A 10,000-nucleotide genomic window follows, 5' to 3' on the forward strand; every position below is an offset into this window, starting at 1 on the left:
CGAGGGGCATCGGGCGGTGGCGGAACCAGGCCGGCCCGACCGCTGGGGGCCGCCCGGGCGACGTTTGAATCTGTCGGGTCGGACCGCCGAATCCCGCGGGATTTCGGGATCGAATCTGCGGGTGGAATCGGCACCTCGTCCCGCTGTCCGGTTCCCCCCCGTCGACTGCAACGGGTTTCCGAGGCCCGTCGGTCAGGCGCGGTTCGCTCCGCAATCCGCCGGCCGATCGGCACCGGGCGGGGCTCTACGGAAAGAGGGGACCCTCCGGCGTCGAGTGCCGGCGCACCGACCCCGCAGGCTGACCGGGAAGGTGAAGACTCACCCCGCTGAATGCCCGGCCCCGGGCACCCTCCGGCGCCGGGGCCATAACTTCGGGGAGGGAGGTCCGAGCTCCGCGCGGTCGACGGCAGGTGAAAGGGGCCGGTGCGCCGCGGAAGGCGACAGCAGTCCCGTCAGGCTGCACCTCTGCTCGGGCGAACGGCGTCAGGAAAAGGGGAGAGCACTTCCCCACCGATAGCTCCGGAACGCCCGGACCCATTGGCCCGCGGCACCGGTGGCTGCTAGAGGGCCTCCGGCGCCGTCAGCCGGGGTACGTCCCAGGCCGGCCGGACGGCGGGCAGCCGGAGGCAACGGCCTGGAACGGAGCCAGACTTGAGTCGTTCCGTGCCGTGGGCAAAAAGGCAGGGCTGCGGGTCAGCGCAGTTTGGCAAACCTAGCCGCAAGTGCGGGAAGGGCGGAGGAGCACACGGACGCCGCCTTCCCAAACTGAGCCCAAAGTGCCCAGGCATGCCCCCTTGATCTCGCCTAATCAGTGAGCCCAAAATAATTTCAGAGTGTGGAAACCTTATCCAAAAAGGTCGAAAAGAACGGCCAGAGATCAAGTCCGAAAGGGGAAATCAGTAACAAGCAAGCAGAGTAATCATTAACCAAAAAGCGCAAAATTATGTTAAAAGTGTGAAATCATTAACCAAAAACTCGAAAATAATGTCCAGAGACCAAGTCCGAAAGGGCAAATGGTTAACCAGTAAGCAGAGTAATCATTAACCAAAAATCGCAAAAGTAAGTAAAAAGTATGAAATCATTAACCAAAAATCGCAAAAGTAAGTAAAAAGTGTGAAATCATTAACCAAAAACTCGAAAATAATGTGCAGAGACTAAGTCCGAAAGGGCAAATGGTTAACCAGTAAGCAGAGTCATCATTAACCAAAAATCGCAAAAGTAAGTAAAAAGTGTGAAATCATTAACCAAAAATCGCAAAAGTAAGTAAAAAGTGTGAAATCATTAACCAAAAACTCGAAAATAATCTCCAGAGACTAAGTCCGAAAGGGCAAATGGTTAACCAGTAAGCAGAGTAATCATTAACCAAAAATCGCAAAAGTAAGTAAAAAGTGTGAAATCATTAACCAAAAATCGCAAAAGTAAGTAAAAAGTGTGAAATCATTAACCAAAAACTCGAAAATAATGTCCAGAGACTAAGTCCAAAAGGGCAAATGGTTAACCAGTAAGCAGAGTAATCATTAACCAAAAAGCGCAAAAATATGTTAAAAGTGTGAAATCATTAACCAAAAACTCGAAAATAATGTGCAGAGACTAAGTCCGAAAGGGCAAATGGTTAACCAGTAAGCAGAGTAATCATTAACCAAAAATCGCAAAAGTAAGTAAAAAGTGTGAAATCATTAACCAAAAACTCGAAAATAATCTCCAGAGACTAAGTCCGAAAGGGCAAATGGTTAACCAGTAAGCAGAGTAATCATTAACCAAAAATCGCAAAAGTAAGTAAAAAGTGTGAAATCATTAACCAAAAACTCGAAAATAATGTCCAGAGACCAAGTCCGAAAGGGCAAATGGTTAACCAGTAAGCAGAGTAATCATTAACCAAAAATCGCAAAAGTAAGTAAAAAGTGTGAAATCATTAACCAAAAATCGCAAAAGTAAGTAAAAAGTGTGAAATCATTAACCAAAAACTCGAAAATAATCTCCAGAGACTAAGTCCGAAAGGGCAAATGGTTAACCAGTAAGCAGAGTAATCATTAACCAAAAATCGCAAAAGTAAGTAAAAAGTGTGAAATCATTAACCAAAAATCGCAAAAGTAAGTAAAAAGTGTGAAATCATTAACCAAAAAGTCGAAAATAATCTCCAGAGACTAAGTCCAAAAGGGCAAATGGTTAACCAGTAAGCAGAGTAATCATTAACCAAAAATCGCAAAAGTAAGTAAAAAGTGTGAAATCATTAACCAAAAACTCGAAAATAATCTCCAGAGACTAAGTCCGAAAGGGCAAATGGTTAACCAGTAAGCAGAGTAATCATTAACCAAAAGGCGCAAAAGTAAGTAAAAAGTATGAAATCAGTAACCAAAAAGCGCAAAAATATGTTAAAAGTGTGAAATCATTAACCAAAAAGTCGAAAATAATCTCCAGAGACTAAGTCCGAAAGGGCAAATGGTTAACCAGTAAGCAGAGTAATCATTAACCAAAAATCGCAAAAATATGTTAAAAGTGTGAAATCATTAACCAAAAACTCGAAAATAATGTGCAGAGACTAAGTCCGAAAGGGCAAATGGTTAACCAGTAAGCAGAGTAATCATTAACCAAAAAGGGCAAAAGTAAGTAAAAAGTATGAAATCATTAACCAAAAAGCACAAAATTAAGTTAAAAGTGTGAAATCATTAACCAAAAAGTCGAAAATAATGTCCAGAGACCAAGTCCGAAAGGGCAAATGGTTAACCAGTAAGCAGAGTAATCATGAACCAAAAATCGCAAAAGTAAGTAAAAAGTATGAAATCATTAACCAAAAAGGGCAAAAGTAAGTAAAAAGTATGAAATCATTAACCAAAAATCGCAAAAGTAAGTAAAAAGTATGAAATCATTAACCAAAAATCGCAAAAGTAAGTAAAAAGTATGAAATCATTAACCAAAAAGCACAAAATTAAGTTAAAAGTGTGAAATCATTAACCAAAATGTCGAAAACAATGTCCAGAGACTAAGTCCGAAAGGGCAAATGGTTAACCAGTAAGCAGAGTAATCATTAACCAAAAATCGCAAAAGTAAGTAAAAAGTGTGAAATCATTAACCAAAAACCCGAAAATAATGTCCAGAGACTAAGTCCGAAAGGGCAAATGGTTAACCAGTAAGCAGAGTAATCATTAACCAAAAATCGCAAAAGTAAGTAAAAAGTGTGAAATCATTAACCAAAAACTCGAAAATAATGTCCAGAGACTAAGTCCGAAAGGGCAAATGGTTAACCAGTAAGCAGAGTAATCATTAACCAAAAGGCGCAAAAGTAAGTAAAAAGTATGAAATCAGTAACCAAAAAGCGCAAAAATATGTTAAAAGTGTGAAATCATTAACCAAAAACTCGAAAATAATGTGCAGAGACTAAGTCCGAAAGGGCAAATAATTAACCAGTAAGCAGAGTAATCATTAACCAAAAAGCGCAAAAATATGTTAAAAGTGTGAAATCATTAACCAAAAACTCGAAAATAATGTCCAGAGACTAAGTTCGAAAGGGCAAATGGTTAACCAGTAAGCAGAGTAATCATTAACCAAAAATCGCAAAAGTAAGTAAAAAGTGTGAAATCATTAACCAAAAAGCACAAAATTAAGTTAAAAGTGTGAAATCATTAACCAAAAAGTCGAAAATAATCTCCAGAGACTAAGTCCGAAAGGGCAAATGGTTAACCAGTAAGCAGAGTAATCATTAACCAAAAATCGCAAAAATATGTTAAAAGTGTGAAATCATTAACCAAAAACTCGAAAATAATGTGCAGAGACTAAGTCCGAAAGGGCAAATGGTTAACCAGTAAGCAGAGTAATCATTAACCAAAAAGGGCAAAAGTAAGTAAAAAGTATGAAATCATTAACCAAAAAGCACAAAATTAAGTTAAAAGTGTGAAATCATTAACCAAAAAGTCGAAAATAATGTCCAGAGACCAAGTCCGAAAGGGCAAATGGTTAACCAGTAAGCAGAGTAATCATGAACCAAAAATCGCAAAAGTAAGTAAAAAGTATGAAATCATTAACCAAAAAGGGCAAAAGTAAGTAAAAAGTATGAAATCATTAACCAAAAATCGCAAAAGTAAGTAAAAAGTATGAAATCATTAACCAAAAATCGCAAAAGTAAGTAAAAAGTATGAAATCATTAACCAAAAAGCACAAAATTAAGTTAAAAGTGTGAAATCATTAACCAAAATGTCGAAAACAATGTCCAGAGACTAAGTCCGAAAGGGCAAATGGTTAACCAGTAAGCAGAGTAATCATTAACCAAAAATCGCAAAAGTAAGTAAAAAGTGTGAAATCATTAACCAAAAACCCGAAAATAATGTCCAGAGACTAAGTCCGAAAGGGCAAATGGTTAACCAGTAAGCAGAGTAATCATTAACCAAAAATCGCAAAAGTAAGTAAAAAGTGTGAAATCATTAACCAAAAACTCGAAAATAATGTCCAGAGACTAAGTCCGAAAGGGCAAATGGTTAACCAGTAAGCAGAGTAATCATTAACCAAAAGGCGCAAAAGTAAGTAAAAAGTATGAAATCAGTAACCAAAAAGCGCAAAAATATGTTAAAAGTGTGAAATCATTAACCAAAAACTCGAAAATAATGTGCAGAGACTAAGTCCGAAAGGGCAAATAATTAACCAGTAAGCAGAGTAATCATTAACCAAAAAGCGCAAAAATATGTTAAAAGTGTGAAATCATTAACCAAAAACTCGAAAATAATGTCCAGAGACTAAGTTCGAAAGGGCAAATGGTTAACCAGTAAGCAGAGTAATCATTAACCAAAAATCGCAAAAGTAAGTAAAAAGTGTGAAATCATTAACCAAAAAGCACAAAATTAAGTTAAAAGTGTGAAATCATTAACCAAAAAGTCGAAAATAATCTCCAGAGACTAAGTCCGAAAGGGCAAATGGTTAACCAGTAAGCAGAGTAATCATTAACCAAAAATCGCAAAAATATGTTAAAAGTGTGAAATCATTAACCAAAAACTCGAAAATAATGTGCAGAGACTAAGTCCGAAAGGGCAAATGGTTAACCAGTAAGCAGAGTAATCATTAACCAAAAAGGGCAAAAGTAAGTAAAAAGTATGAAATCATTAACCAAAAAGCACAAAATTAAGTTAAAAGTGTGAAATCATTAACCAAAAAGTCGAAAATAATGTCCAGAGACCAAGTCCGAAAGGGCAAATGGTTAACCAGTAAGCAGAGTAATCATGAACCAAAAATCGCAAAAGTAAGTAAAAAGTATGAAATCATTAACCAAAAAGGGCAAAAGTAAGTAAAAAGTATGAAATCATTAACCAAAAATCGCAAAAGTAAGTAAAAAGTATGAAATCATTAACCAAAAATCGCAAAAGTAAGTAAAAAGTATGAAATCATTAACCAAAAAGCACAAAATTAAGTTAAAAGTGTGAAATCATTAACCAAAATGTCGAAAACAATGTCCAGAGACTAAGTCCGAAAGGGCAAATGGTTAACCAGTAAGCAGAGTAATCATTAACCAAAAATCGCAAAAGTAAGTAAAAAGTGTGAAATCATTAACCAAAAACCCGAAAATAATGTCCAGAGACTAAGTCCGAAAGGGCAAATGGTTAACCAGTAAGCAGAGTAATCATTAACCAAAAATCGCAAAAGTAAGTAAAAAGTGTGAAATCATTAACCAAAAACTCGAAAATAATGTCCAGAGACTAAGTCCGAAAGGGCAAATGGTTAACCAGTAAGCAGAGTAATCATTAACCAAAAGGCGCAAAAGTAAGTAAAAAGTATGAAATCAGTAACCAAAAAGCGCAAAAATATGTTAAAAGTGTGAAATCATTAACCAAAAACTCGAAAATAATGTGCAGAGACTAAGTCCGAAAGGGCAAATAATTAACCAGTAAGCAGAGTAATCATTAACCAAAAAGCGCAAAAATATGTTAAAAGTGTGAAATCATTAACCAAAAACTCGAAAATAATGTCCAGAGACTAAGTCCGAAAGGGCAAATGGTTAACCAGTAAGCAGAGTAATCATTAACCAAAAATCGCAAAAGTAAGTAAAAAGTGTGAAATCATTAACCAAAAACTCGAAAATAATGTCCAGAGACTAAGTCCGAAAGGGCAAATGGTTAACCAGTAAGCAGAGTAATCATTAACCAAAAGGCGCAAAAGTAAGTAAAAAGTATGAAATCAGTAACCAAAAAGCGCAAAAATATGTTAAAAGTGTGAAATCATTAACCAAAAACTCGAAAATAATGTGCAGAGACTAAGTCCGAAAGGGCAAATAATTAACCAGTAAGCAGAGTAATCATTAACCAAAAAGCGCAAAAATATGTTAAAAGTGTGAAATCATTAACCAAAAACTCGAAAATAATGTCCAGAGACTAAGTCCGAAAGGGCAAATGGTTAACCAGTAAGCAGAGTAATCATTAACCAAAAATCGCAAAAGTAAGTAAAAAGTGTGAAATCATTAACCAAAAACTCGAAAATAATGTCCAGAGACCAAGTCCGAAAGGGCAAATGGTTAACCAGTAAGCAGAGTAATCATTAACCAAAAATCGCAAAAGTAAGTAAAAAGTGTGAAATCATTAACCAAAAACTCGAAAATAATCTCCAGAGACTAAGTGCGAAAGGGCAAATGGTTAACCAGTAAGCAGAGTAATCATTAACCAAAAATCGCAAAAGTAAGTAAAAAGTGTGAAATCATTAACCAAAAATCGCAAAAGTAAGTAAAAAGTGTGAAATCATTAACCAAAAAGTCGAAAATAATCTCCAGAGACTAAGTGCGAAAGGGCAAATGGTTAACCAGTAAGCAGAGTAATCATTAACCAAAAAGCGCAAAAATATGTTAAAAGTGTGAAATCATTAACCAAAAACTCGAAAATAATGTGCAGAGACTAAGTCCGAAAGGGCAAATGGTTAACCAGTAAGCAGAGTAATCATTAACCAAAAAGGGCAAAAGTAAGTAAAAAGTATGAAATCATTAACCAAAAAGCACAAAATTAAGTTAAAAGTGTGAAATCATTAACCAAAAAGTCGAAAATAATCTCCAGAGACTAAGTCCGAAAGGGCAAATGGTTAACCAGTAAGCAGAGTAATCATTAACCAAAAAGCGCAAAAATATGTTAAAAGTGTGAAATCATTAACCAAAAACTCGAAAATAATGTGCAGAGACTAAGTCCGAAAGGGCAAATGGTTAACCAGTAAGCAGAGTAATCATTAACCAAAAAGCGCAAAAATATGTTAAAAGTGTGAAATCATTAACCAAAAACTCGAAAATAATGTCCAGAGACTAAGTCCGAAAGGGCAAATGGTTAACCAGTAAGCAGAGTAATCATTAACCAAAAATCGCAAAAGTAAGTAAAAAGTGTGAAATCATTAACCAAAAACTCGAAAATAATCTCCAGAGACTAAGTCCGAAAGGGCAAATGGTTAACAGTAAGCAGAGTAATCATTAACCAAAAATCGCAAAAGTAAGTAAAAAGTATGAAATCATTAACCAAAAAGCGCAAAAATATGTTAAAAGTGTGAAATCATTAACCAAAAACTCGAAAATAATGTGCAGAGACTAAGTCCGAAAGGGCAAATGGTTAACCAGTAAGCAGAGTAATCATTAACCAAAAAGCGCAAAAATATGTTATAAGTGTGAAATCATTAACCAAAAACTCGAAAATAATGTCCAGAGACTAAGTCCGAAAGGGCAAATGGTTAACCAGTAAGCAGAGTAATCATTAACCAAAAAGCGCAAAAATATGTTAAAAGTGTGAAATCATTAACCAAAAACTCGAAAATAATGTCCAGAGACTAAGTCCGAAAGGGCAAATGGTTAACCAGTAAGCAGAGTAATCATTAACCAAAAAGCGCAAAAATATGTTAAAAGTGTGAAATCATTAACCAAAAACTCGAAAATAATGTCCAGAGACTAAGTCCGAAAGGGCAAATAATTAACCAGTAAGCAGAGTAATCATTAACCAAAAAGCGCAAAAGTAAGTAAAAAGTGTGAAATCATTAACCAAAAAGTCGAAAATAATGCCCAGAGACTAAGTCCGAAAGGGCAAATGGTTAACCAGAAAATCCGTCGAATAATGTCCAGAGACTAAGTCCGAAAGGGCAAATGGTTAACCAGTGGAAGGGCGATCAAGCGGAAAAATTTGCCCCGGTTACCCGGGATGGAGTTCCAGAGGTCCGGCCAGAGTTGTCAAATTCGTCCCGCTGATCGGACGCTTGTCATTCGGGTGGCTGGGGGTTGGCGGGGTATCTGCACAGTAGTAGGAGGTGGCAAGTCGGGACTTGGACGTTTATTCCAAGAGTCACACCCGAGCCTCCAGGTCTGCAGAGACCGACCCTAGCTGCCGCCCAACCGACTTTTAAGCCTTTTTCGGATGGGGATTTTTTCCCATTTTCGTCCATTTTTCGGGTTTTCTGTCGGGCTTAATAGGCGGCAGCCTGACCCCCGGCCGAGGCGGGGGGCGCACTCTCCCTTGCGTAAGGGTCCGGATTTGCCCCGGAAAGTGCCCCCGACGGCCTCCCGACCCGGGTGCCTGCAGGGCGGGGGAAAGGGTAGTCCCAGCCGCAGGAAATCATTAACCAAAAGACTTAGCCGTCGGGGCAGAGGCTAAGACCCGGGCTGGTGAAATCATTAACCAAAAGGAATGCACCCTTTTCCGAAAGTGCAGGCCGAAATAAGGCGAGCCTTGGGCCGGGAAGGCCAAAACCCCCAACTCATGGAAGTGTATGGGGTCGGACTCGGCGACTTTCCCGGGCCCCGAGTTGACCTTTCCCCACGGGGGCGGTCAAGTTGCTCCCGCCAAGAGGGCACGTTGCATTTGCTGCCGCTCTAGTCCCCGGGCTAGTTAATCAGTTGCCGTCGGAAGTCCCGATGCCGAAATGAAAAATGGCCGTTGCGGCGATTTGGCGCCTCATTTTCGGAAGGACTACCGGCAGGCAACCCGCCGAATTGACACTTGCGATTCGGGTGGCTGGGGGTTGGCGGGGTACCCGGAGATTTTCGGGAACTCGATTTTCAGAACTTTTGCTGGCAGCGGTTGCACTTGCAAAGTGGCCGAAGAAGTGCTCCCTCAAGGAAGGACCTTCTTTTGAAATAAAAGACCTTCCGAAGAGTGCCTGGAAGTCATTTATGAGCATTTAAGGGTAAATCTGGCGGACTTTCCATGCTCTGTTGCCGGCTCTGAAATATCGCACAGTTGGGTCTAGGCCGGTAGACTGGCTGTGAAAACAGACAAAGTGTTTTGGCGAGCGAGAGAAAACAAGGCCTTGGAACAGATTGGGGGGTGCGGAGGCACACCACACCCACAGGAAAAGAATTAATAAAAAAAAAACCAAAGTCTATGACATGTCTGTTGGTACAGTGAGAAAAGCAAAGAAGGGAGGCTGCGATGGCAGAGCAAAGCCGACCTTCATACAGATATACATGTCAAAGAAAGAAACTATGCCCGCAAAAGACTTGGTGCGAAATAACAAGGCTCCTTGTGAACGGTTATCTTTGTCTGTCAGGCGCAGATTGTGGCGGCGTCGCCTGGTTTCCTTGGGTTGCACTACATGTATGTCCTAGTCTCAAACGAAAAGTGCGTGCCCAGAATTTTGTCCAAGTTAGGCGACGCACGCCGGCTGGCATCACCTCTCCGTGCGAGCGCCGAAAGCTTTGGTCGACCTGTTTGGCTACGCTGGTCGCGGTTGCTCCTTACAGTGATGGGGACGGAAAACCGATGCGAGTTGACCAGGCGACGTCAACCAAGTTGCATGCTTTCTCCCCCCCCCCCCCGCCGCCGCCAACCCCACACTGTGTGAAAGGAAAAAAAAGTGCGTGCCCAGGTCACTCGATCGATACGGCGAGGACTGTCCGACGTTGGAGGGCCCAGGCGGGCTAGCATTTATTTGCTGGTGTTTCAGGCTCAGCGGTTACCTCCCGTTTCTGTCCCTTGTGTCAGACGGACATTCCTCTCGAGAGTTTGGCCACTTGGTCGGCGGCGTGCTAGGTAGATTACTCGTTGTGCGCCGTCTCCTGTGTGCTGAT

Source organism: Heterodontus francisci, unplaced genomic scaffold (genome assembly GCF_036365525.1).
Source record: "Heterodontus francisci isolate sHetFra1 unplaced genomic scaffold, sHetFra1.hap1 HAP1_SCAFFOLD_1087, whole genome shotgun sequence".
Classification (NCBI taxonomy): domain Eukaryota; kingdom Metazoa; phylum Chordata; class Chondrichthyes; order Heterodontiformes; family Heterodontidae; genus Heterodontus; species Heterodontus francisci.